This window comes from Puma concolor, chromosome C2, assembly GCF_028749965.1.
Source record: "Puma concolor isolate L17-30 chromosome C2, mPumCon1.1.hap2, whole genome shotgun sequence".
In the NCBI taxonomy this organism is placed as follows: Eukaryota; Metazoa; Chordata; class Mammalia; order Carnivora; family Felidae; genus Puma; species Puma concolor.
The window spans coordinates 70,425,213-70,447,991 of record NC_141675.1 but is presented as its reverse complement, the minus strand read 5'-3'; the positions used below and the strand labels follow the sequence as shown (position 1 = coordinate 70,447,991).

Here is a 22,779-nt window from a genome sequence, read left to right as displayed (position 1 = left end):
CCAAGGGAGGGAGAGTGGGAAGAACATCTATCAGCCATAGCTACTTGTAAAGCATGTTCAGAAGCCGTGACTGGTTGAAGTCGAAGTTTCATGTAGAGGAGCAAGAGACGGTGATAGAAACAAGGCATCCGGGCTGAAGATAATTTAAAGAGACCCAAGTCTACCATATTGCACTAATTGTATTCTCTCAGCCAAAAAAAAAAAAAAAAAAATTTAACCTTCTGCTATGTACAAGGCACTGTTAGGGATGAGGGAAGGCAGAGGAACAAAAAGGAAAGATCTAATTTGAGCTCAGGAGCTAGACATGAAAACAGGAAATGTTAACAATACAAAAATACACTAAACAGGACCAAAAAAATAATAAAAGGAAGGTGAACTGGCAAATAATTACTCCATCTGTAGAGGAAACCAATTATTTTGTCTGCTAAAAATCGTTTCCTTTCTTCTGAGAATAGAGCCTTCCTTTACTTCTGAGTATCATTCCCCCCAGCCCCCTAGTGAATCCTGTGATATCCACAGGAACTGCCATTTCTTCCACCTCCCTGTTCACCTGGCCATCACCAATGGAAACTCACCAAGAAGTGAGTTTGAGTTTCAGCAGCACGGAAGTCCCTGGTCCCAGTTCCTTCCAGGAACCAGTTACATCCTTGATTGTTCTGTCCAATCTTTTTAATAATAATAATACTATGAGAATTGGCTCATCAACTCTCCTTCTCATAACGCTCATTCAAATTGGATGCCTGTCACTTGTAACTCACGGAGTCATATTAAACTTCTGAGTGCTTAAAATCTGCCTCACATAGTAATTGTTCACATTCCTTTCTTCAAACTTCTGGATATCCCATGGTCATCTTTGTGTTACCTACAGCGTCTATGTCTGTGATTTGTCCTAAGCAGACAGAATTAGGTAACACTAGCTGCCACAACAGAGAAACTCCCAAATCTCAGTTGCCCAACCACTTATGAGATCATTTCTCACTTCCAAAAGTGCATAGTCTTAAAGCAGAGGTGGCTATCCACTAGGTGGTGTTTCTGGGACCAGCTTCTCTTACCTTCTAGCTCCATCTTCCAAGGCCATGTTTTTTTGTGCTGGATCCTCCATAGGCAGGAGCAGAAAGTATGACGACGCCTTCTACTTATTAAGTACCTGGGCCCACAACTGACTACATCTCTGCTCTCATTCCACTGGAAGAAGGAGGCACACAGACATGAAGGCTGGGAAATGTGATCCCCAGATAGGCAGCCAGGTGCTGGCAGTGGCTACACACCCTGGAAAGGAGGGTGTGATTGCTGGTGACAAATTAGCCATCTCTTCCACAAAGTGATTCAAGTAATGTTGACCAAATTGACCTTACTACAAGCAAGAAAGAGAAAGAAAGGAAGGGAGAAAGAAGTAGCAAAGTGAAGGAAAAACTCTCTGTGAGTTACAGACAGGAAAAGATTGCATCTGAGTACCTTAGTGAAATGGCAACACCTCAAACACACATTTTTTAAAAATTCTCCCAAATGATTAATCTTGGCATCTAAACTTGGGTAAGTCAAAGCTCAACATTGTCAAAACTCTCTTCACATAAAAGCATGAAACAGTATCCAAAGAACTCTACTTAATGGCTGGAAATCCAAGGATACAGATGTCTTCTTAAAAATGGCTGTTTTGGGGGGGCACCTGGGTGGCTCAGCCGGTTAAGCGTCTGACTTCAGCTCAGGTCATGATCTCTCAGTTCGTGGGTTCGAGCCCTGAGTCGGGCCTCAGAGCTCAGAGCCTGGAGCCTGTTTCAGATTCCGTGTCTCCCTCTGTCTCTGCCCCTCCCCTGCTTATGTTCTCTCTGTCTCTCAAAACTAAATAAACATTAAAAAAAGGCTGTTTCTTCTATTGAATTGAATCCCACCCTCCTTCTCTGTGAGGACAATGAGGGGAAAATGTACAACCCTTGAAACAAACAAGAAACATTTCAAAGCCTTTCCAGAGAGTTTCCAAAATTTTTAATTTTTTTCCAAAAAATGTTGTAAATACAAACTCTATGGTATGAAAGTTGGGTTCTGGTTCAGAAGTAGGATTCTGGAGCAAACATCCATGCTTGGGGGAGAGAAGAGAGTGGAAGAGACGGGAGGTTCCAAAACAAGGCAGGACCTCAGCTGTGGAGGGCTCTGGGAAGGTTTCCCCCAACTCTGACTCCCCAAATATAAGGACAGGTTCTCTGGCACTGAAGGAAACTTGTGAAGAATAGCACCATGCTTAATGTGTTGACTTCCAATGCCTAGCACAGTGCCCAATAACTGCCAAGTATTCAATAAATATTTGGTGAATGAGTTAATGAATGGAGCTGGGATTTAGTTATTCTATCTTAGATGCGAAGTGAATATTTGGCCTCAATAACAAAGAAAAAATCTAGAACTGGGGCACAAGATTGGAGCAAGACAAATAAGAGGCATTCAATGCCAAGTTTCTTTAAGTGCTTTTAGTTGGAGACCCATGTGGTCTCAGAGTCAGGAGCAAAGATGAGTCACCAAGCAGAGGTCAAAAAGATTTAGCTAATTAGGTGGCATGTTGAGTCAGGGAGCCAAGAAAATTTTGAGTTTTAAATTATTGTACAACCTAATTGGAGAAGGTCAATGGTAGTAAAAGATCTGATTTCTTCCTTCATAGCTTATCTGTGCTACTCCAAAATGCAGAACCGGTCTTGAGCAAAACCATAAAGTAGACCTCACTCATTCATTTCCTCTCCTGTCACCCCCATAGCAAGTAAATGTACCTCCTTGTGTCCAACAGCTTTATATTTTCCCCATCCACCCCTTACTTCCTAGGTCTTCCTAGGGCAACACCTCCTGATTCAGATCTCCCCATCCTGAATGTACCTTTCTTATGTCACAGTCATTTACACCTACTCTTGACTGGTGAGAGATGCCTACTTTGTTAGTCTGTTCATGTGCTCAGAGAGGGCATTAATGGTAAATTCAGCTAAAATATTGTCTTGTTTATTGGGGTCTTCTGGAGACAAAACCTTCACCTGATGGAGTATCTGTAATCATGAAAATTTTCGAGTGAAGCAAGGCCACTGGGGAGGAGATCACAGGGCAGGCTGAACTTCCTTGCCCTTTAAATCACAGCAGGAGAGGGACCCGCTCTTTCTGTCAGATCCAGAGACCAGGCTATCAAATCCTTTTAAAACAGCAACTGTCCTGGTTGAATCAACACTGAGAGACCTCTCCTGGTAAAACCTCAGCCCCAGGCCAGTCAGAGAGGTACGGGTTACAGTGGTGGGTGTCTTTTCAAAAGGGTTCCTGAGTCATTTCCCTTTAGACCCCTGACTCCTGCATTTCTGGTTATCTCAAATGCTTCTTATAAATTAATAGGCGAAAACACACAAGAGTGGTCTGTGGTGCCCCTTAAACACTCCTTTGGGGAAAAAGAAATTCACTTAAAGAATAAAATTGAACTTCCCCACGATTTGTAACTGTGACCAAACCACACCAGTCTCCACAGTTTACTCATGGCTGAAGGAGGGACATCACGCCATAACCCCAGGAACAGTCTGAAGGTGGTTCTGTCTAAAAAGCACTACAAATTACCAGGCTGCCAAGCTAAGAAAAGGGAAGTGTTAGCGACTATTATGCACGCTCACGATTTTACCCCTTTTTCCTTTCTATTGCTACCGCTGCCCTTTAAACGTTTCCCAAACCAATATGAGATATAAGTGAATTCATAGAACTATATATATATATGCCTATATCCTTATATATACATAGATATATTCACACATATGTAAAGTCACTATTCCTAGAAACATTCCCAAAGGAAGCGCTTTTTAAGATCTTCTCTTCAAAATAACAAAGTAGCTTATAGTCTTTATTACAAATTATTATAATAGTCTCACATATTCAGCAGACGGCTCTATAGAAACACGACCATACACACTTTCCCTCTTTTTTTTAAATTTTTTTTTCAACGTTTTTTTATTTATTTTTGGGACAGAGAGAGACAGAGCATGAACGGGGGAGGGGCAGAGAGAGAGAGGGAGACACAGAATCAGAAACAGGATCCAGGCTCCGAGCCATCAGCCCAGAGCCCGACGCGGGGCTCGAACTCAGGACCGCGAGATCGTGACCTGGCTGAAGTCGGACGCTTAACCGACTGCGCCACCCAGGCGCCCCCACACTTTCCCTCTTGAACTGGACAACAATGGTAACAACAACAGAAGACACCAACAGTGATAAGGAAAGTGCTTAAAGCGAGCCCATGAGCTTTATCGAGGAAGATAAATGAGGTCACCCTGGAGCCTATGGGCCAGAGCTAATTGACATACTCGGGGGTTTGCCTTAAGTGATCAGCTTGCACCTGATGAAACTTGCTTACTTATCTGGTACCCCATGAAACGCATAGATGTGCCTCAGCCAACAGGAGATGGAAGTAGATGTACAGTGGGCTGTATTTATGAAGCAGACCCAGGGAAACCAGTACAAATGATAGGAGAGGACAGAGGGGAAATTGAAAGAGAAATCAAGCAGACAGGCCCAGTCCTTTATGAGCTCTGACACCTGAGGATATCACTCTGCCTCCCACAGTTTACAAATAATAGAGCAATGGTGCCAAGTCATAAAGAAAGGTTAGGTCACATCTGAGAGACTGTGTTTATTAAGAAAGGGAAATGCTAATGCATCCTAGACAATTATCCATTAAAACTGGTCTTCCGAAGGCTTTGATACATCAGATGTATCTTTAAAAACCTAAGCAGTGAAAGCATGTTATTCTTCAATGGTAAGAGTATGACGTGATAGTGGGACCACCAAGCAAGCTCAAGAATTGAGAATAATAGAGGGAGAAATGGTCAAAGGCTACTCTCTTATTTTTTAACCCCTTTTTGTTACTTTACAGTAGAATCTTTTTAATTTTAGAGGAACTCTTTTAATAAATAATAATTAGATAAGTGTGTTTTCAAATAAACATTTACAATTGAAGAATAGTGCTTCTAAAATGCTTCAAGGTATTTATTTGAGTCATTTACTCAAGTGTATCAGTCACACTTCTTGGTTCAGAGGCGACTGTGGTGACAAGTTTTCATTTATCCAAACACAATCCCCTTACCTCAATACAATCTCACGTTTGCTAAGGGTCTATGTAAACAATCTTCTGCTTGTCATTCAAAACCCTTGTGGATTCTAAATCAACTCTATTTAGACAAAGTAGCAATTGTGCCAGGCAGAGTCCTACCCTCAAGAAATACCTAGATCAATCACCAGGGCTCAGGGCCTAGCCGTAAGGAAGCAGGTAAAAAGTCCCTGCAGTAGAATAAGTGCTATGTTAGAGCTATAAATACAAGGCTTTTCACAAGAACAATGGCAAAAGGTGTGAGTAGGGTTTAGTGTGTGTGTGTGTGTGTGTATATGTATGTATATGTGTATATGTATGAATAAATGGAGGTACGTAGATACATGATACGTTTTAACTGCCGTGACAGTTAAATAGTGAGTCTCTCCTTCATGGAAATGAAAACATAGCACAGTAAGTTGGAATTATACCATCTACCATCAGGTAAATCTGGACTAGAAACCAGATTGTGCCACTCATTAGCTGTGCAGTCTTGAAGAGGTTATTTGACCTCTCTGAGCTCATTTTCACCTATAAAATAATTACAGTAAGCTTAGAGAGTTTTTAAAGCTCTTTGTAAAGGAGAATCAAAAATCAGTCATGATAATTCCTTATTATTGGTATGTAAGTTGTTCTTTAAAATAGTGAATGTCGACAGACATTCAGAATAGTCTGTTTCTCATTTTAAAATGTGGTCTAAAATGTTGTGTTCTAGAATACAAACAAGGAAGGGTTGAGCCCTACAAACACGCAGGTATGCATGCCCAAAAGAACAACAAAAACAGCCAGGCAGGGGTAAGAGCCCCAGCTTTTTTGGAAGCTTTCCTGAGTGCCCAAATATTTTTAGATTAATTTTTAAATTGAAGACACACACACACACACACACACACACACACACAAACACACCCCAAAAGGCATAGAACAAACACCCAGAAATATTTTGCTTCAATTTTATATGGGTTATTTTTACATATCTGTCTTGCTGTGTGGATTTCATTGAGAATGAAATGAATCCGTGATATTGCTTCCATGGAAACCTGTTTCTTTGTGATTGGCTGAGCGGTATCCAGGCACTTCGACAATACCCCAGAAAGTACAAGTACTGTTAATATTTAACAGACACAGTAAAATCTACCAACCCCATGGCATTTGTTATGCAACTCACTATTAATAAAGAGATTCAGATTCATCCTAACAGTTTCTCACCCTCTAAATATCCTTGAGAGGCTGTTTTGCTTGTTAAAACCTGACATACAAAGAAACCCGAGTGAGTGAGGAGGACAGGCCATGGAAGAAGGGGCATAAAACCTTGAAGGTGTGATAAGATAAAACCTTATCATACTCATCATTGCAATTGCCTCCATTTCATTTGTTTTATTTCAAGATAGAACTGGTTTGAAAGAGAAAAGTGATTTGCCCAAAAGGAATGTTTTGCCATTTTGCATTTAATCATGATTGAGAAAGAAAGTATCATGTCACCTAAGACAATTTATATAACCAGGAACATGCTGGTGTGACTAACCAAGCAAGATAAAGCAAATGATACAAAATTAAATGGCCCAAAGGAAACAGTGTGTATTTACCAGTGTCCCTGGGAAATTGAGGGTTTTCTTTTTTTTTTTTTTTTTTTTTAAGCATATATGACTTGGAACTCCCAGTGTGCCTTGAATTAAGAGAAGCACTCATATTAAAAAAAAAAAAAAAAATCCCAATTTGCAAAAGAGTTGAATTCTCATGTAATCATTTTTTCTACAATACCTACACTGCCTGGATACTTGAGCACTTGTATTTAAAGTTTTATTTACATCGCATCAGGAGTAAATCTACCACTTTAATGGGAGCTACAGTACTGCAAAGAAGCCAGGGTTTTTCATGTTTCCATATATTATCATTCCACTTAGATGGGGCGCCTGGGTGGCGCAGTCGGTTAAGCGTCCGACTTCAGCCAGGTCACGATCTCGCGGTCCGTGAGTTCGAGCCCCGCATCAGGCTCTGGGCTGATGGCTCAGAGCCTGGAGCCTGTTTCCGATTCTGTGTCTCCCTCTCTCTCTGCTCCTCCCCCGTTCATGCTCTGTCTCTCTGTCCCAAAAACAAATAAACGTTGAAAAAAAAAAAAATTTAAAAAAAAAGGGAAAAAAAATTAAAGAAACTACCAGCACTCTTTTACTCTTTCTCTGTAAGGACAATTAAACCTTAAATATATAAAGAAACTTACATGTTTTACAGTATCATCCTGGGGTTCCCTGTCTCCCAACTCTTATATTGAATATGAGACACAGTACTCTGATGCTTTGCACAGGTTTTTTTTTTTAATTCACTTATTTTGAGAGAGAGCAGGGAGGGTCAGAGAGAGAGGGAGACAGAGAGGATTCCAAAAGCAGGCTCCACACTGCCAGCATAAAACCCGATGCAGGGCTCCAACTCACAAACCATGAGATCATGACCTGAGCTGAAACCAAGAGCCAGATGCTTAACCAAGTGAGCCACCCAGGTGCCCCTGCACATCTTTTTTTTTTTTTAATTTTTTTTTTCCAACGTTTATTTATTTTTGGGACAGAGAGAGACAGAGCATGAACGGGGGAGGGGCAGAGAGAGAGGGAGACACAGAATCAGAAACAGGCTCCAGGCTCCGAGCCATGAGCCCAGAGCCTGACGCGGGGCTGGAACTCACAGACTGCGAGATCGTGACCTGGCTGAAGTCGGACGCGTAACCGACTGCGCCACCCAGGCGCCCCCTCTTTTTAAACTAAGTTATAAGCCCATTTTCCCATCTTAATTTTTGTATGCTTCTCTTGAATGTAACACACTGCAAAGAATCAAGCAGACACTTAACACCAAAAATAACTTACAACAATCCCTTCCTTTTTGTATGTTTTAAAATTCATCCTTGCAGCCAAACATTTCCTAAAGAACTGACAGATAGCACTTCAATCAATTTTCTCTTTAAACTATTTTCCAGGGGTGCCTGGGTGGCACCAACTTCAGCTCAGGTCGTGATCTCACGGTTTGTGAGTTTGAGCCCTGTGTCAGGTTCTGTGCTGACAGCTCAGAGCATTGGAGCCTGCTTCAGGTTCTGTGTCTCCCCTCCCCCCCCCTCTCTGCCCTTCTCCTGCTTGTGCTCTCTCTCTCTCTCAAAAATAAATAAACATTTTTTAATTAATTAACGAAATTAAAAAATAAAACTATTCTCCAAAGTTTGAAACTCTGAGGTTTTAAAAGATATCTACTTTCCTGGCCATCCATGCAGTTTTGGAGGAAAGGATATATGAAATAATAACATGAGTGAAATCTAAGCAGTTTATGAAGAACAATGCCTAGAAAGGGTCAAGGGACACTTCCGTCAGTGCCGCTCACTAAGTGGAGAGACAAACGAGGAAGGCGGTTACCTCCCCATCCAGTCACCCTCCCAGTCTATTCCCAGAGTGAAAGCAGCAGTCAGGGCAAATGGAGTTCCAAGGGACTGTCCCAAGATGCATGCATGATAAAGAAGCGGGGCGGTGAGGGGGGGGGGGTGAAGAGACAGACACCCTATGATGCTAAGATAGAAGAGAAATTGAGTTTCAGTGTTCCTTTTCTAGGTTGCTCACTTGTCATAAGGAATCTGCATCAGCGAAGTCACTGCAAACATACATGAGTAAATTAGAAAAAGGTGCCCCTTCCCCACAGCAGACACAGTCTTGACCAAAGCATGCACCTTGGTGAGTGAACATTCCCACTTACTCCCTGACCAGAAAATCTCCTGCAGTAAGCAACCTGCACAACTGTCTGCAGTACTCCATGAACTAGAAATACAATCAAATTGGGTCTGCCTCTAACTGGAAGGTATTTTTGACTTCTTGCCAATGAAGTATCCCATAGTTAGTTCATATCACACATCTGATACATAACAGGGACCAAGAGATGATTTCTAGAGTCCAGAGGTAAATGAATTATTTCCCCAATGAAAAGGAAAATGGATACCCAACTCATGGAGTATTGTAATGCTTGAATGAGATACTATATGTCAAGCACAGAGCACAATGTCTAGCATGAATCACTCAGTAAAATGTTGGTTCTTTGCCATTTTCTCCTACCAGTACTGAAACTATTTAGATAAAAGCTGCTGTTACAGTGGTAACTTTTTTTTAATAGAACTCTTTCTTGCTATAAATCCCAAAACCTTCATATTTCCCCATGTAGGAACCAACTCTATTCCCTTCCCCACCACCATCCTCTATACCAAGTACATTTTAGAGTAGCAGGCAGTATGCCATAGACACTGAACCCATCTGGAAGAACTACAAATTAGTTTTGTATGAAATGTTAGTGCAAAACTCAGAGCCAGCTCTGGCTTTCCATTTTATAATGAAACTAAAATTTGGCCCATGTTTGCAAAAAGTTTGCCAGCATTTGCTATGGGCCTGTGATTGTCATTAACCCATGCATTTGAACCCATATCAAAGGCAAAGATTCCAGATCTGTTGAGAGCAGGGCAGAAGTGAGGCACATCTCCCAAATGTCACTTTGCACGCTGACCCTGAAAAGAATGAGATGTTGATGCACAAAACTGTTCAGGAAAAATGTGCAGAGTCATAGCTTTCAATGAACTTGGGTCACGGTCCTTCCTGCAGTTCCTTCTCTTCCAAATGAGCGTCAGAGACAGATCAGCTGTTTTTGAATGTTTACCATGGTTTCTGGGGCAGCCACGAGTTCTCTCTTTCCCTATAGTTCTTTAGTTAAAACACTAGAAAAGGGTAGAGAAAGTACTTGCCATATCTTGAGCCAATTCAAAGGCAGTGGTAAGAAGAGAGCCAAGTTCTGTGAATATCCCCAATCTTGGCATTGATTGCCAACCGGGCATAGGGTGACACTGTTTTCAACATATCCCTTATCCCCTGTCTGAGGTAGCTGCAGCCCTCTCAGAATTTCTGGGCCCTAGAATCTCACAAGTAGATAACGACACGCACGCACCCCCACCCAGTTATTTATATTTTAATAAAATGTCATGTCGCCGGTTTTTCTGACCTCTCTTAGCTTTAGCCAGGGACAGTTTCTAGAGGATGAAACCCAAGGCAGTGATCTCACTTGTGGCATCTTAATAAATGAAAAATTGTTCAAATCAGAGAATTTCTATCATCAAGGCAAGTTTGAAAATAATGGAGGACATTGTACAGAACACACCAGATTTAAGCAACCCAATCAGAATGAAAACGTATACAAAACAACAGAGAGTACAAGTACTTTAAAGCTAAGGAAATGAAAATAGATTCTTTTGAGGTGTGGAACAAGTCAAGGGAGGAAAAAGAGAGAAGAAACAAACCAAGAGCTTTGGGCTCTTCTGAGTTGTAGCCTCTCTTCAGCTGACCCTATCAGGTGAGACCAGACCTTCCAGGATGCCAAGCAGACAGGAAAATGAGGCCCTGGCTTTGTCTCCATCCTTTGACTCTCACCCAACATTGTACACTCCCTGCATCTGATTGACTTTTATGAAGGACTCAAGTGCCTCTTGGTAAACAACTCCAAATCCTCGAATCTGACCATCACTCGCACCCGTAAGTTAAGTTGTCGCTATTATAATGCTATTTTTAAAAACCCTCAAAAATAAATACAGTAAAACCTTGGGTTGCAGGTGACTTGTGCTGTGAGTGTCCTGCAAGATGAGTAAACATTTCTAATAAATTTTAACTTGATAAATGAGTGATGTCTTGTAATACGAGTAGTAAGTGAGGCCAAATGTCACATGATCCCAACTGAGCCAATGGCTCTTGAAATTCGCCTTGATACAGGAGTGCTTTGGATTACAAGTATGTTTCAAGAATGAGTTGTGCTCACAAACCAAGGCTTTACTGTATATGAATAAGCATAATGGAATTTTATTGCTTTATATGACTTACCTGCCCTCCCACATACTTTAAGCACCAAGTCCAGATCAATTTGCTGCTTTGTAACCCACAGATCCTAGTCCAGCACCTTGAATAAAAGAAATGCATCAACATTTATTCATTTATACTATATCTACATATTTTCTTAAGTTCAAAATTGTTACTTAGTTAAGAGCCATTTGAAATGCAGACAAGAACAGTTTTAGTACCAATTTGGTTTTCCCTGAATGTACCTCTGTATTCACTCTTTCCACAAGGGGAGGTATGAGGTACTGTGCGAGGTTTCCCCAGGGTACCAGACTGAAGACCATATGGTCTCTGCCCATCACCATCCAGGTAGGGAGAAAACAAAGTGTGCATGTTGCTGAAACAATGTAATGATGGGTAGTTTTGCCTCTAAAATAATATAGAAAGAGAGTGATGTTGGGATTTTGTATCAGGAGTTACCTATCAGCTTCCTCCTGCAGATCTAGGCACCTTCAGTTTCCCAAGAAAGATACAATCGCAGAGATGTAGCTAAACATGCATATAGGTCTTCATGACTCAGGGATTCTATCAAGTTCAATACTGATTCCCACCTGACAGCTCATGGCAGGTGCTCTGTATTTGCTGCACAAAGGGGAACAGGGAGCTGAGACAACCTTTGAGCTGTAACTTCTTTGACTATGCTGTGGAAGTATAAATGTGAATGACACCTACTTTTCTTGAGAAACAATCCTGCCCCCCAGGTAGTCTTCTCAGGATGAGGGAACCCTGCCCAAGAGGTCAGCAGGCCCAGCGCAATCTCACTGTCCCACGTAAGTTCCGAGAGAGACAGGCCACTAAAATATAAGCTGAGGAGAAGAGTATGGTCTGATTATCTTCATGCTACAACCAGGGCCTACACAATGTCTAATCTAGTAAGTCCTTAAGGAAAGTTTCTTGAATTAATAGATAAATGAATGAATCAGGAAAGGACCTAAAGCAACGACTCTAAAGAGGAAACACCAAACATGGACCAGAGGCCATGCAAAGTGCAGAAAGTCTTCTGTCTTCTCTCATTATATTGAAATTTATACCATCACACCCATAAAAAGGAACCCTGGTCAAATACAGTCCTTGGCCTTGACCTTTCTTCTGCCTAGAGTGAATGAGAAGAGAAATCAGAGCTTTCCCTAGAATTGGCAGTGTGTGCAATAGATAAATGTTTTTGGTTTTGTTTTTTGTTTTGTTTGTTTGTTTTTTGAGATAGAGAGAAAGAGAGAAAGAATATATGCACAGACATGCACGAATTGGGGAGGGACAGAGGGAGAAAGAGAGAAAATCTTAAGCAGGGCATGAAGCCCGACACAGAGCTCAATCTCATGATCTCACCATCAACCCTGAGATCATGACGTGAGCTGAAATCAAGACTCAGATGCTCAACCAACTGAGCCACCCAGGAGCCACGCAATAAATATGTTTTAAAAGTATGCTCAAAGTATTGCTGGGAATACAGTAGAGAACAGGAGAATGCACTTACTTCATTCAGCCTTACAGTTAAAGAATTCTTCTTGGAGATGGGGTCATTTGAGCTATTTACATTCCACCAAACCATAAGGCCTGCCCTTCCGAGAAACTTTGCACTTGGACTAAAAGAGGATGGCAGTAAGAAAGACAACTTCATATTCCCCCCCACACACACACGCACAAAAAAAGAATGTACAAACAACAAAAATGGTCATAGATACCAAAGACTATTTCCTGGCGACATAACTCTTAACTTACTTATCCTGGTGGCTTATGCAATAGTTCAAAAGTAAGAAATAAAATTAAGGAGAAATCAAACATGGCAGGGAACACGGACTGAGAATTTAACTATGTCTCTAGGTTTACTAAGAAAGGATGGAAGATACTTTCCTTGTCTCCATCTCCAGGGAAGAACAAAGATTTGTGACCTAGATGTCACCTAAGGAAGTGTTCAGAATTTAGGCTCCCAGGTAAGCAGTGAGATTGTTTACGAGCAAAAAGGATCAAAAGTGTCTAAAAGGCATGACTCTATCCAAGCGGACCTTTGTGCCCCATGTAATGCAGGACTACTAATGAGGTCACATGAAGTCTATACTCTGGGCCCTGTGTCCCAGGAGGGATCAAAGATCCCATGGCCCAGCTGAACATGTAGACTGCAGCACCATGCTTTTCAATGAGCCACTTCCGCAGCAAGACCAGAGGCCTTTCCTCAGATTTGCTGGAAGATATACGACCTTCAGTTTCCTTGAACGGCCAAAGGAAATTGCAGGGCAAAAATGGAGGAGATCAAATTTCCAATAACCTTGCAGGGGAGAGGAGGCAACAGAGCCAGATTTACCTAAACATGAACACGAATAAATGTCCTGCTCCCTAAGTTGAGGAGCAAATTCACACCCATTTTCGAAGTTTGACCAAAGCTCAAGAACAAAAATCAACCCGTTGAAAAAACTAAGCCCCTACATCTTTGTAAATGAACAGAATCCCATGTGCTACAGGGTACCCATATTTACCTCAGACACAGCAAGTCAAGCTTGCTGTATCAGCCAAGCTTGATACGTTCACCCAATTTCCAACCTTCCCAGAGCTAGAAGAAGGCCTGTTTCAAGCAGTTTCAGTTACTGGCCTGAGATGACCCAAGGACTTCCCATTAATAGCCACTCAAAAATAGATTAAAAAAATAAAATCCACACACCAAAATTCCCTCCTTGGCCAATCACCCACTTCACTACATAATAGGAACAGGGCGTCTAATATTTAAGCGGAACTAATGTTACATGTCAGTGCTAAAACTCATGTTTTCTTTTGTATTTTTTTTCACAGAATATATTAACAATGTCTAAAGGTAACAAGAATTCCATAGGGGCATTTCGCCTTTCTAGATAGCAGGTATTCACTGGTTCTTGAATGTTTCAGACAAGGCAGAATTTCTGGCTTATTGTGTCTGAGAGAAAGAAAAGCATTTTGAATCAAAACAGAGGGGGGACTGCAAAGTGAATTCCAGTGAAACATGAGCAAGCAAACACATCTAAGTAGGTTTTGTTATGGCTTAGCATTCAAGGGATGGGGGAATAAAATAAAAAGTATCCGATTGTTAAATCAAGACTTCCTAGGCTCCCCTGTCCGGTAGTCAATTTGCCAATTGCCTTTTTTCTTCTCTAATCCTATTTTTCAATACCTCATAACTCAAACCTGATTGATCATTTGATCATATCAGCCTAAACTCATTAGGCCAATTAAATTAGAACATATGCAGTGGAGAATCAGACTTGCTCAGTTCCAACAGAGCCATCCGCAACTGGCCTCCTAAACATCGTTTCAAGCGCTGTGATCTTAACGTGGGTGGTTTGTTTTTTTTTTTTTAAAGGGGACATATTGCCACTCAGAAGGACTTCTCAGGGCACCGTGAGGGGGAAATAGTACCAAAAACCAGAGCAATCTGACAAAAATAGGATGCCTTGTCACCCAAACTCTCAGGCAGCTCACACATATGGTTCTGTATTTTAAACGTGAAGAAATAGATTGTCTTAAAAGCCTGGTCCTCTTAGCAGAGCAACTCCCAGAGTCCTCTTCTTTCCTCATGAACTTTTGAAGAGAAGGATTGTTCTCAAGAAGCCTCACGAATTCGTTGGCAAGATTGCAGACAGGCAGCAGGGTATGGTTCAGCCAGACATCTACTAATGGGCAGGACACGGGGTGCCCTGGTGAGGGGCTGAATCAAGAAGGTGGGGGGGAGGGGGCTTTTCCTTAATTAGTGCACAGAGGGGTCACATTTATGCAATTTTTCAGGAGGGGACATGTTTCCTTATATCTGTAAAAAGGCACTACATATGCTAACAGCTAGAGAGATGAGTAATAAATTCGTTGGATAATGACTTATCGTCCCCAAACCTGACAATGCTGAAACTAGAAGTGGCACTTTTAGGAAGTTTCTTGAATTCACTTTGGCCGCTTAAAGGGTCTTTGTCCTATCCATCTGCAACCCTGATATTGGAGCTTTTGAAAAAAGTCAACCAGAGGTGTGACGAGCTTCCTTTAAGATAGAGTAAGAGAAGGGGGACCTGGGGTGTGGGAAGAGAGAATGACATGCTTCATATCTAAATTTAAGCACATTTGAGGTCAAGGACTGTGTCTGATTCACTATTGTCTTCTCAGTACCATGCACTCAATAAATCTATGCAGAAGCAATGCATTTATTCTTCCATCTTGCTTGTGTTTTTAGTAAAAAAGAGATGATCAAAACCTATCTTAATTTTTTATATCCACAATATTTAATTCTATGTTAACTTGACAAATAAGGCACTTTGGTGAACATTTTCCAAAATCTGCTAGAGGATCATAGAACCTTAGAGTTAAGAGGGTCTTAGTACAACTTATTTAGTTGCCAATGAGACAATGAGTTGCAAATGAGAGGGTTTCCTTGACTTGTATGGAGTTACAAGATCAATTGGAGGCCAAGCCAGAACTAGAGCTCAGGACATCAGTCTCCAAGCACAGACTCCCCAGTGGTTCTGTGACTAAGAGAGCAGGCACTTGTACCTCTAACATAAAGGTTGTTTCCTTAAGTGTTAGGCTTTGACAGCCTCCCATGTGCTGAAAGTTCTTACCCCACACCTGAGGCCCCTTTGCAAGCAATATTCTTTTTTCCTAGTGCTACCTCTGATACCACCCAATCAGCTGTACAGTCTTATAAGCCACCACACACTGCTAGATTCATAAATAGGTAATCAGATATCAGCATTACATTTACATAGATGGGCTCCAAAGAAAGTGCCAACTAGAAGCCTTCACTTTCAAATCCTTTGTGAAATGAGCCATGGAGAAATAAATCAATGATAACTGCAAGACCACAGAGCAGTTAAATTTGCCATGCACCATCTTTGAACATTGGAAGGACCAGGCCAGAGCAGCAAATAAAGTGGGAAGCCTCTATGGTGTCACAGAAGAATGGCCTGGCTTTTCAAACATCGTACATCAGACATACTACAGAGACTCAGCATAAGGCAGCCAGGATGAAACAAGAATAATCTGGAAGGAGTGCTTACTCATCACCTAATTCCTCTCTTGTAGAAAGCATTCAGTGACTGCTACTAAGCAAAGTGGAAATTGTTTCTAAGGAAGCCTGGATCCAAGTCAACCAGTGGAACAGCACTTAAAAGGCTATTTTGTCTAGGCAGTAATTATAGATTTTTCTAAGCTCCATTTCTAATAACTGGAATGGCACGTGTGGCTGGTAACTCAATAGAGAAGTATACGTGAAGACCATTATAATAGATGGAACATTTTAGTCAAATAATAACAAGCCATTCCTTCCTCAGGCAAAAGGATTCAAATGGTTGAATGTGTGGCAAAGTCAAAATTCAGAACCTCAATCACACCGGGTCACACTGGCATTTCTGGCTCAAGATGAACTTGAAAATTATAATAAAGAAAAATCTATGATGAACAACATATTTATGAGTTCAAAACATCCATTTGTCTTCAAAAAGCTTTCTGGAAATAGATTTTCATTGTATTCTGACATAACGTTCTATCTTCTAGATCTAGAAAGTTCAAACTGGACCAACCAACTGTAAGGAAAAAAGATCATCTTATTATACCTTGATACCTTTGTGTTTCTAGCCAATACGTTCTCAACTGAGAATACTCCGTGTCTTGTATTGATCACCATTTCATATTGATAAAGTGCCAGTATTCAAGATGGTACCTAGAGGACATGATGAAAATTAACTAAATTGTCAAAGTGGAGTGGAGGGTAGTGCATTTATACAGTGAACTTGGACAGTTTTCTCAAATTGGAAGTATTTCTATCAGCAGGATCCAAAGCACAAATTATTTTTGTAAATGTCTTGAGATTACAGAAAAGAAAAAAAAGGGGAGTTTCTGGAAGAAACCTTTATAATTAGCTGTTTAGAACATCCTGATAGTCTATGAAATACCTGGCCAATACTCCCCAAAACTGTCAAGCTCTTCAAACACCATCAAGGTCTTAGAAACTGTCACAGCCAAGAAGCAGCTAAGGAAACATGACTACTGAATATAATGTGGTATCCTAGATGGGACTGTGGAAGGTAAAAAGGACATTAAGAAAAGCTAACGGAATTCGAATGAAGTATGGACTTTAGTTAAAAGTTGTGTATGCACACTAGTTCAAATACAGCATACTAATGTCAGATTCTATTAACAGGGGAAACCGGGCAATGAATTTACAGGATACTCACTGTATTATCTTTTTCATTGTGTTCTGTGTCTTTCTAAAACTACTTTAAAATAAAATTTTATTGTAAAAAATTAAAAGGAAGTTGAATATAGCAAAAAAGAAAAATTAAGGAGGTAGGTATCAAAAGAAAATAGAATAGTCAAAAGTGGGAGCCCTCAATCCATTGGAGCCTGAACTGTCAGCACTGGAGAAAAAAAAAGTCAAAATTCATCTCGAAAAAAGTCGGAGGAGAGCTGTTTGGAACAATGTGTTAAGAATAGCCAGGAGGTATTCATAAACACAATTAGCACCTTGATGGAAGAGGAGCCAAAAATAAGGCAGCTGTGGGAGAGCAAGCAGGCCAGGGTCGTAAACAGGTCCTACAATGGCATCTAAAAGGAGACAAGGTGACTGAGGAGGAAAGTGTTAGGTAAACAGAGTCCGGGTTTATAACAAGAACCCTTATGTTATGTGTTCTCCCTGGTGCTTCTAATTAGGAGTAAGAGCTGACATTTTTTTTCTACAAAATTGTCATGTTGACATTTTTGTCACTTTTATAAAGGTTTTTATGTCTAGATATAGGCAGCCCCTGTTCCTCACACCTTGAATTGTGCCCAGTAGGAAAGGACCTAAAAACAACTCGTCGCAACTCTGGATCTGACCAGCCTTCCGTTTCAGCAGCAGATTCTTTATTTGGAGGGACTGAATCATCCATTTCTCACCTTTCTCACCAGCCAAGTATTTTTAACTTACTGTCAGCAATGGAGTGAACATAGAGTCTATGAAGGAAAAGACAGTCCATTTTTCACTTTTCTGCTTTTGGTTGCTGAATCCAAGAATGCATTACAGCACAAAGGAAAGTCTTTTATGTAAAAATAATACTGTCTTGTTTAACATTTTTCTCCATTTTGTTGAATGACCGAAATGAGTCTCTGCTACCTAACCAGGAACTGCTTCTTCCCTGGAGGCAGCTTCTTGGTACCAACCTGAGGACAGAAACTGTGTGTGGCAACTGGGAGCTCCTCAATGGCTCCAGGGATGGAAAAGCCATAGAGATGCATCCAGCTCCCTATACCAGAAGGATCTGACCCAGAAGGTGAGCCTCTGTATGCCTGTTCTGTTGGACCTCAAAGATCTGGGGTAAGAAAGAGACAAAGTTTGGACTGTTGCTTAAGAGCCACTGGGCACATGGATACTCAACAAACTAAACTTCATGATAACAGTGTGTTCCAACACCTAAAAGAAACCGTAAGGGTTCCATTAGGTTCTTAGGTCTAAACTGAGCAAATGGAAGTAGGGAGGTAAAGGCAACTGATCCAATAAGGAGAGACTGGCATTTTCTCATCATCAATGCAAATGGATAAGATGTCAACTAAAAACATTTAATAAAGACTTTTGCCTTTCTTTTTGTTTGTTATTTGCATGAGAGACGTAGAATGGATTTCACAGTCAGGAATAGAAAATGATACAGCTATGACTGCATATTGCAGAATGACGAAATTCAGAGCATGCACTTCCATGTGGTGCAGTGAAAAACAGAAGGAATGAATTATGCCTTGGAATAGGAATGCCAGGGGAGATACCAAAGCCAATTAAGATAATGATGAACAGATATGATGGCTGAGCACATACTCCATGGCTGAAACTAGAGGCACAATAGAAGATGAAAGTTAAGGAAACAAAACGTCATCTGTAAATGGTGACCAGAATGAGGTGCTGAAAATATGGAGGTTTGAAGACCAGCACTGAGGAAGGGTCTGACATAGGAGGCAGAGCGACAGTCAGTGTAGAAGGAGATAGTGAAACTCAACTTACACAAGTCTGAGAAAAGCGCAAAGGGTCTGAGAAATGTCCTCCAAGTCTTTAAAGACACATTGAATGGCAAAGCCAAACTCAAGCCTATAAAAGGAAAGTAAATAATTCTAGTAAGCACTTATGAAACAATTGCTATATGTCAGGTGCATATAAATCTATTAACTCACTTAATATTTACAATAATCCTATGAGGTAGGGACTTCACTGTCCCATTTTACTATCCTATTTTATATGTCCTATTTTATAGATGAGGAAATGGAGGCACAAAGTGGTCAGGTGACTTGCCCAAGGTTACACAAGTGATCATAGTAGCCATCATATGCTGATTTATATCACACAAAAGAGGACTGCCACCAGGAAAGAACATGCACATTCAGTTTAGAGCTGTGTTAGGATCTAAAATAATTATAGTTGACCCTTAAACAATACAGGTTTGAACTCGGGTCCATTTATATAAAGATTATTTATGATAAATATGGTACAGTACTGCAAATGTATGCTCTCTTCTTGTGATTTTTTAATAGCATTTTCTTTTCTGTAGACTACTTTATTGTAAGAGTACAGTATATTACATATAAATTGTGTTAACTGTTTATTTTATCAGTAATGATTCTGGTCAAGAGTAGGCTATTAGCTAAGTTTTGAAGGAGTCAAAAGTTATACACAGAATTTTGACTGCAGAAGGAATTGATATCCCTAACTCCCTTGTTGTTCAAGGGTCAGCTGTATTTTAAAGTAAACTGTTTGGAACCACTTTGTTTCTCCATATTTGTTCCTTCACTCCACCATGCCACAAATATCTTGTGAATGCCTACAATGCAGGATTTGGGGATATAAAACATTACAAACAAACAAAAAAAACTCTTCCTGAGCATATGTTTAGGGAGGGGCAACAGACAAATAAAATAAATAATAATATATAGTATAAAGATAAAGCGGGAAGAAGGACAGGAGTGACATCTAAAACTTTCAACAGTGTGGTCACAGTTCTAACTGAGATCTAAAGGTTGTAAGGGAGCAAACCATGTAGATATTCGGAGAGAGCATTCTAGGCAGAAGAAACAGTAAGCATAAATACCCTCAGGCCAGAATAGGACATAATATCCCAGAGGATTTTGTGAATAGAATGGATTTAACTTTGGCTAAATCCCTAGGCCAAGATTAAAATTTTTTTTTATTCCATATATAAATGAAGTACAAATCGTCTCCAAATTACATTTGGGTTTTTTTTTTAATTCCAGTATAATTAATATATAATGCTATATTAGTTTCAGGTGTACAATATAGTAATTCAACACTTCCATACAATACCCAGTGCTCATCACGACAAGCGCACTCCTTAATCCCCTTCACGTATTTCACCCATCCCCCCAACACATCCCCTGGGTAACCATCAGTTTGTTCTCTATAGCTAAGAGTCTGTTTTTCTTGGTTCATCTTTTTTCTTTGCTCATTTTTTTGTTTGTTTCTTAAATTCCACATAAGAATGAAATCATATGGTATTTGTTTTCTCTGACTTATTTCACATTATACTCTGTAGCTCCATCCATGTCATTGCAAGTGGCAAGATTTCATTCCTTTTAAGGCTAAATAATATTTCGTTGTGTATATATACCGCATATTCTTTATCCAAGAGTTGGTATCCAAAATATATAAAGAACTTATCAAACTCAACAGCCAAAAAACAAATAATCCCATTTAAAATGGGCAGAAGACATGAACAGACATTTCTCCAAAGAAGACATCCAGATGGCCAACAGGCACATGAAAAGATGCTCAACATCACTCATCATCAGGGAAACACAAGACAAAATTGCAATGAGCTATCACCTCACACCTGTGAAAATGACTAAAATAAAAAACATAAGAAGCAACAAGTGTTGACAAGGATACAGAGAAAAAGGCACCCTTGTGCACTGTCAGCAGAAATGCAGACTGGTGCAGCCACTCTGGAAAACAGTATGGAGAGGTTCCTCAAAAAGTTAAAACTAGAACTACCCTACAATCCAGCAACCGCACTACTAGGTATTTACCCCCCAAATACAAACACACTAATTGAAAGGGACAAATACACCCCTATGTTTATAAATTACATATATTTACATACTGTTCTATCTAGAAGGATTTCCCTTTATAGATCATCCTTCCAGAAATAACTCAAAAAGCCACCAACACCTGTCAAATTGTTCTTTCACCCTTTGTGAGAAGTAGTACATGCCTTTTCCAAATTCTTTAGAGCATCTGTCACTTCCCACCCAGCTTTTGATTGGAGTTAACTTTTTGTTTCATCTCCCTTTAAATTGTACCTCGAAGGCAGGAAATGGATCTGTTTCATTGTTTTATTCTCTACAGAGTTTAGCCTTGTTCATGGAAAGTGTTCAATAAATATTTTTCAGAAGGTTTCAATATGTGTTTTCTATCAAATTAAGTACCAAATTAGAATATCATTAACTTCACATCCACATTTTATTGTAATGAGGAAATATTTTTAACCATACTTTCTTGAATTTTGGGTTGCTTAATACCCAAAAAGGTTTTTGCCAAAATATTGCAACTCATCAATATGCAAAGTTTCAAGCTAATATTTTAAGCTCCAACAATCTTAAGGAGTAACACATTTTTCCCACACAATCATAAACAGAAAGAAAAAGGATTAATTTCAACAACCTTGCTGTAAATAAATAAAAATGACAGATTGTGAAGTATCTCTGCTTGTCATCAAAAATTTTTAAAAATATATTTAAATATCTCAAGTATGTAAAACATTTAAAAACTAGGCTGAATTTAGATTTTTTGCTCAATCTGGCACTGACCGGTGACTTATGCCCTATTATCTCCTGAGGGAAAATTCATTACAAAAGATGTCTTTTTGTAAGAGAACTACAAAATCTGACATGGGATTGTTAAGATATTATAGCCAATAAGTCATTCCAAAAGTGAAGAAGTATAGAGACAATGTAAGACAGAGTACTATAGCATTTAAAATAATTTGCTCTGAATTCGTCCTTATTCCTCTCATGTAGAAAGGAGTGTAAATAGATGCCATGTAACTAATTTGAAATTGACCAGACATTTCAGCTCCATGATTATTACTGCTTTTAAAAGGATAGAAAATAAATGGGAAAATCAGTAGGAAAAACAAACTCATTTGGGGGAAACAGAGTCCTTATTTGGAATTGTTTCCTCTTCTGTGCCTCTCTCCCTGACTTCAGGTGACACCTGCTCAGGTGTGGGGGTCTCCTTGAAGGAGGCTCACCCAGGGAAGCTGGTCCCTTGGCCTGAGGAATGCTGTTCTACAAAGCTCCATCTGGCCTCCAGTTTGACAGGAGATGAGCACTGCTGATGCTAGCTCAGAAGGCTTCTGCTCATGACCCATAGATTCACCAGAACTTTGTATCCTGTGGACGAAGGGCTGAGAAGGGAAGGCAGTACCTCCGTTCTAGTCATCACACTCTAGAGACTCCCCAGCCTCAAAGAAAAACAAGTTAATAGTACTCTTTGGGCCCTCCTGGATTTAAAAAATGAGCCAAAGTAAAAATTCTGTCCTCCTCTCCCCTTCTCTTTTCCTAACCCAGCAGTACCCTTCCTTCCAAATTTACAATAGCATCACTACTTCAATTGTACTGGATATAACTTTTTTTTCCCAAAGCCAATCCTAATTGTCATTCCTACCATGCACAAATATTCATACCATAAATATTTCTGGAGTACCTACCACGTGACTCGCTATGCTAGGTTTGGAAGACAAAATTCTGAACAAGACAGATATGGTCCTGATGTTCACTAAGGATAAAAGCAAAGAATGAGCACCCTGAAGTAACCCTCGGTCAACT

General features: G+C 40.1%; 1 long non-coding RNA gene across 3 annotated transcripts in view; it reads right to left on the bottom strand.

Annotated features, from left to right (window-relative positions):
- The window catches only part of LOC147577308 (uncharacterized), a 433,319-nt gene that overhangs the window by 48,268 nt on the left and 362,272 nt on the right, over nucleotides 1-22,779 (bottom strand). For all 3 annotated transcript variants that reach the window (XR_015240136.1, XR_015240134.1, XR_015240133.1), the window contains one exon: nucleotides 10,960-11,035. This is a non-coding gene — a long non-coding RNA (uncharacterized LOC147577308). The remainder of the gene's footprint in view (nucleotides 1-10,959; nucleotides 11,036-22,779) is intronic.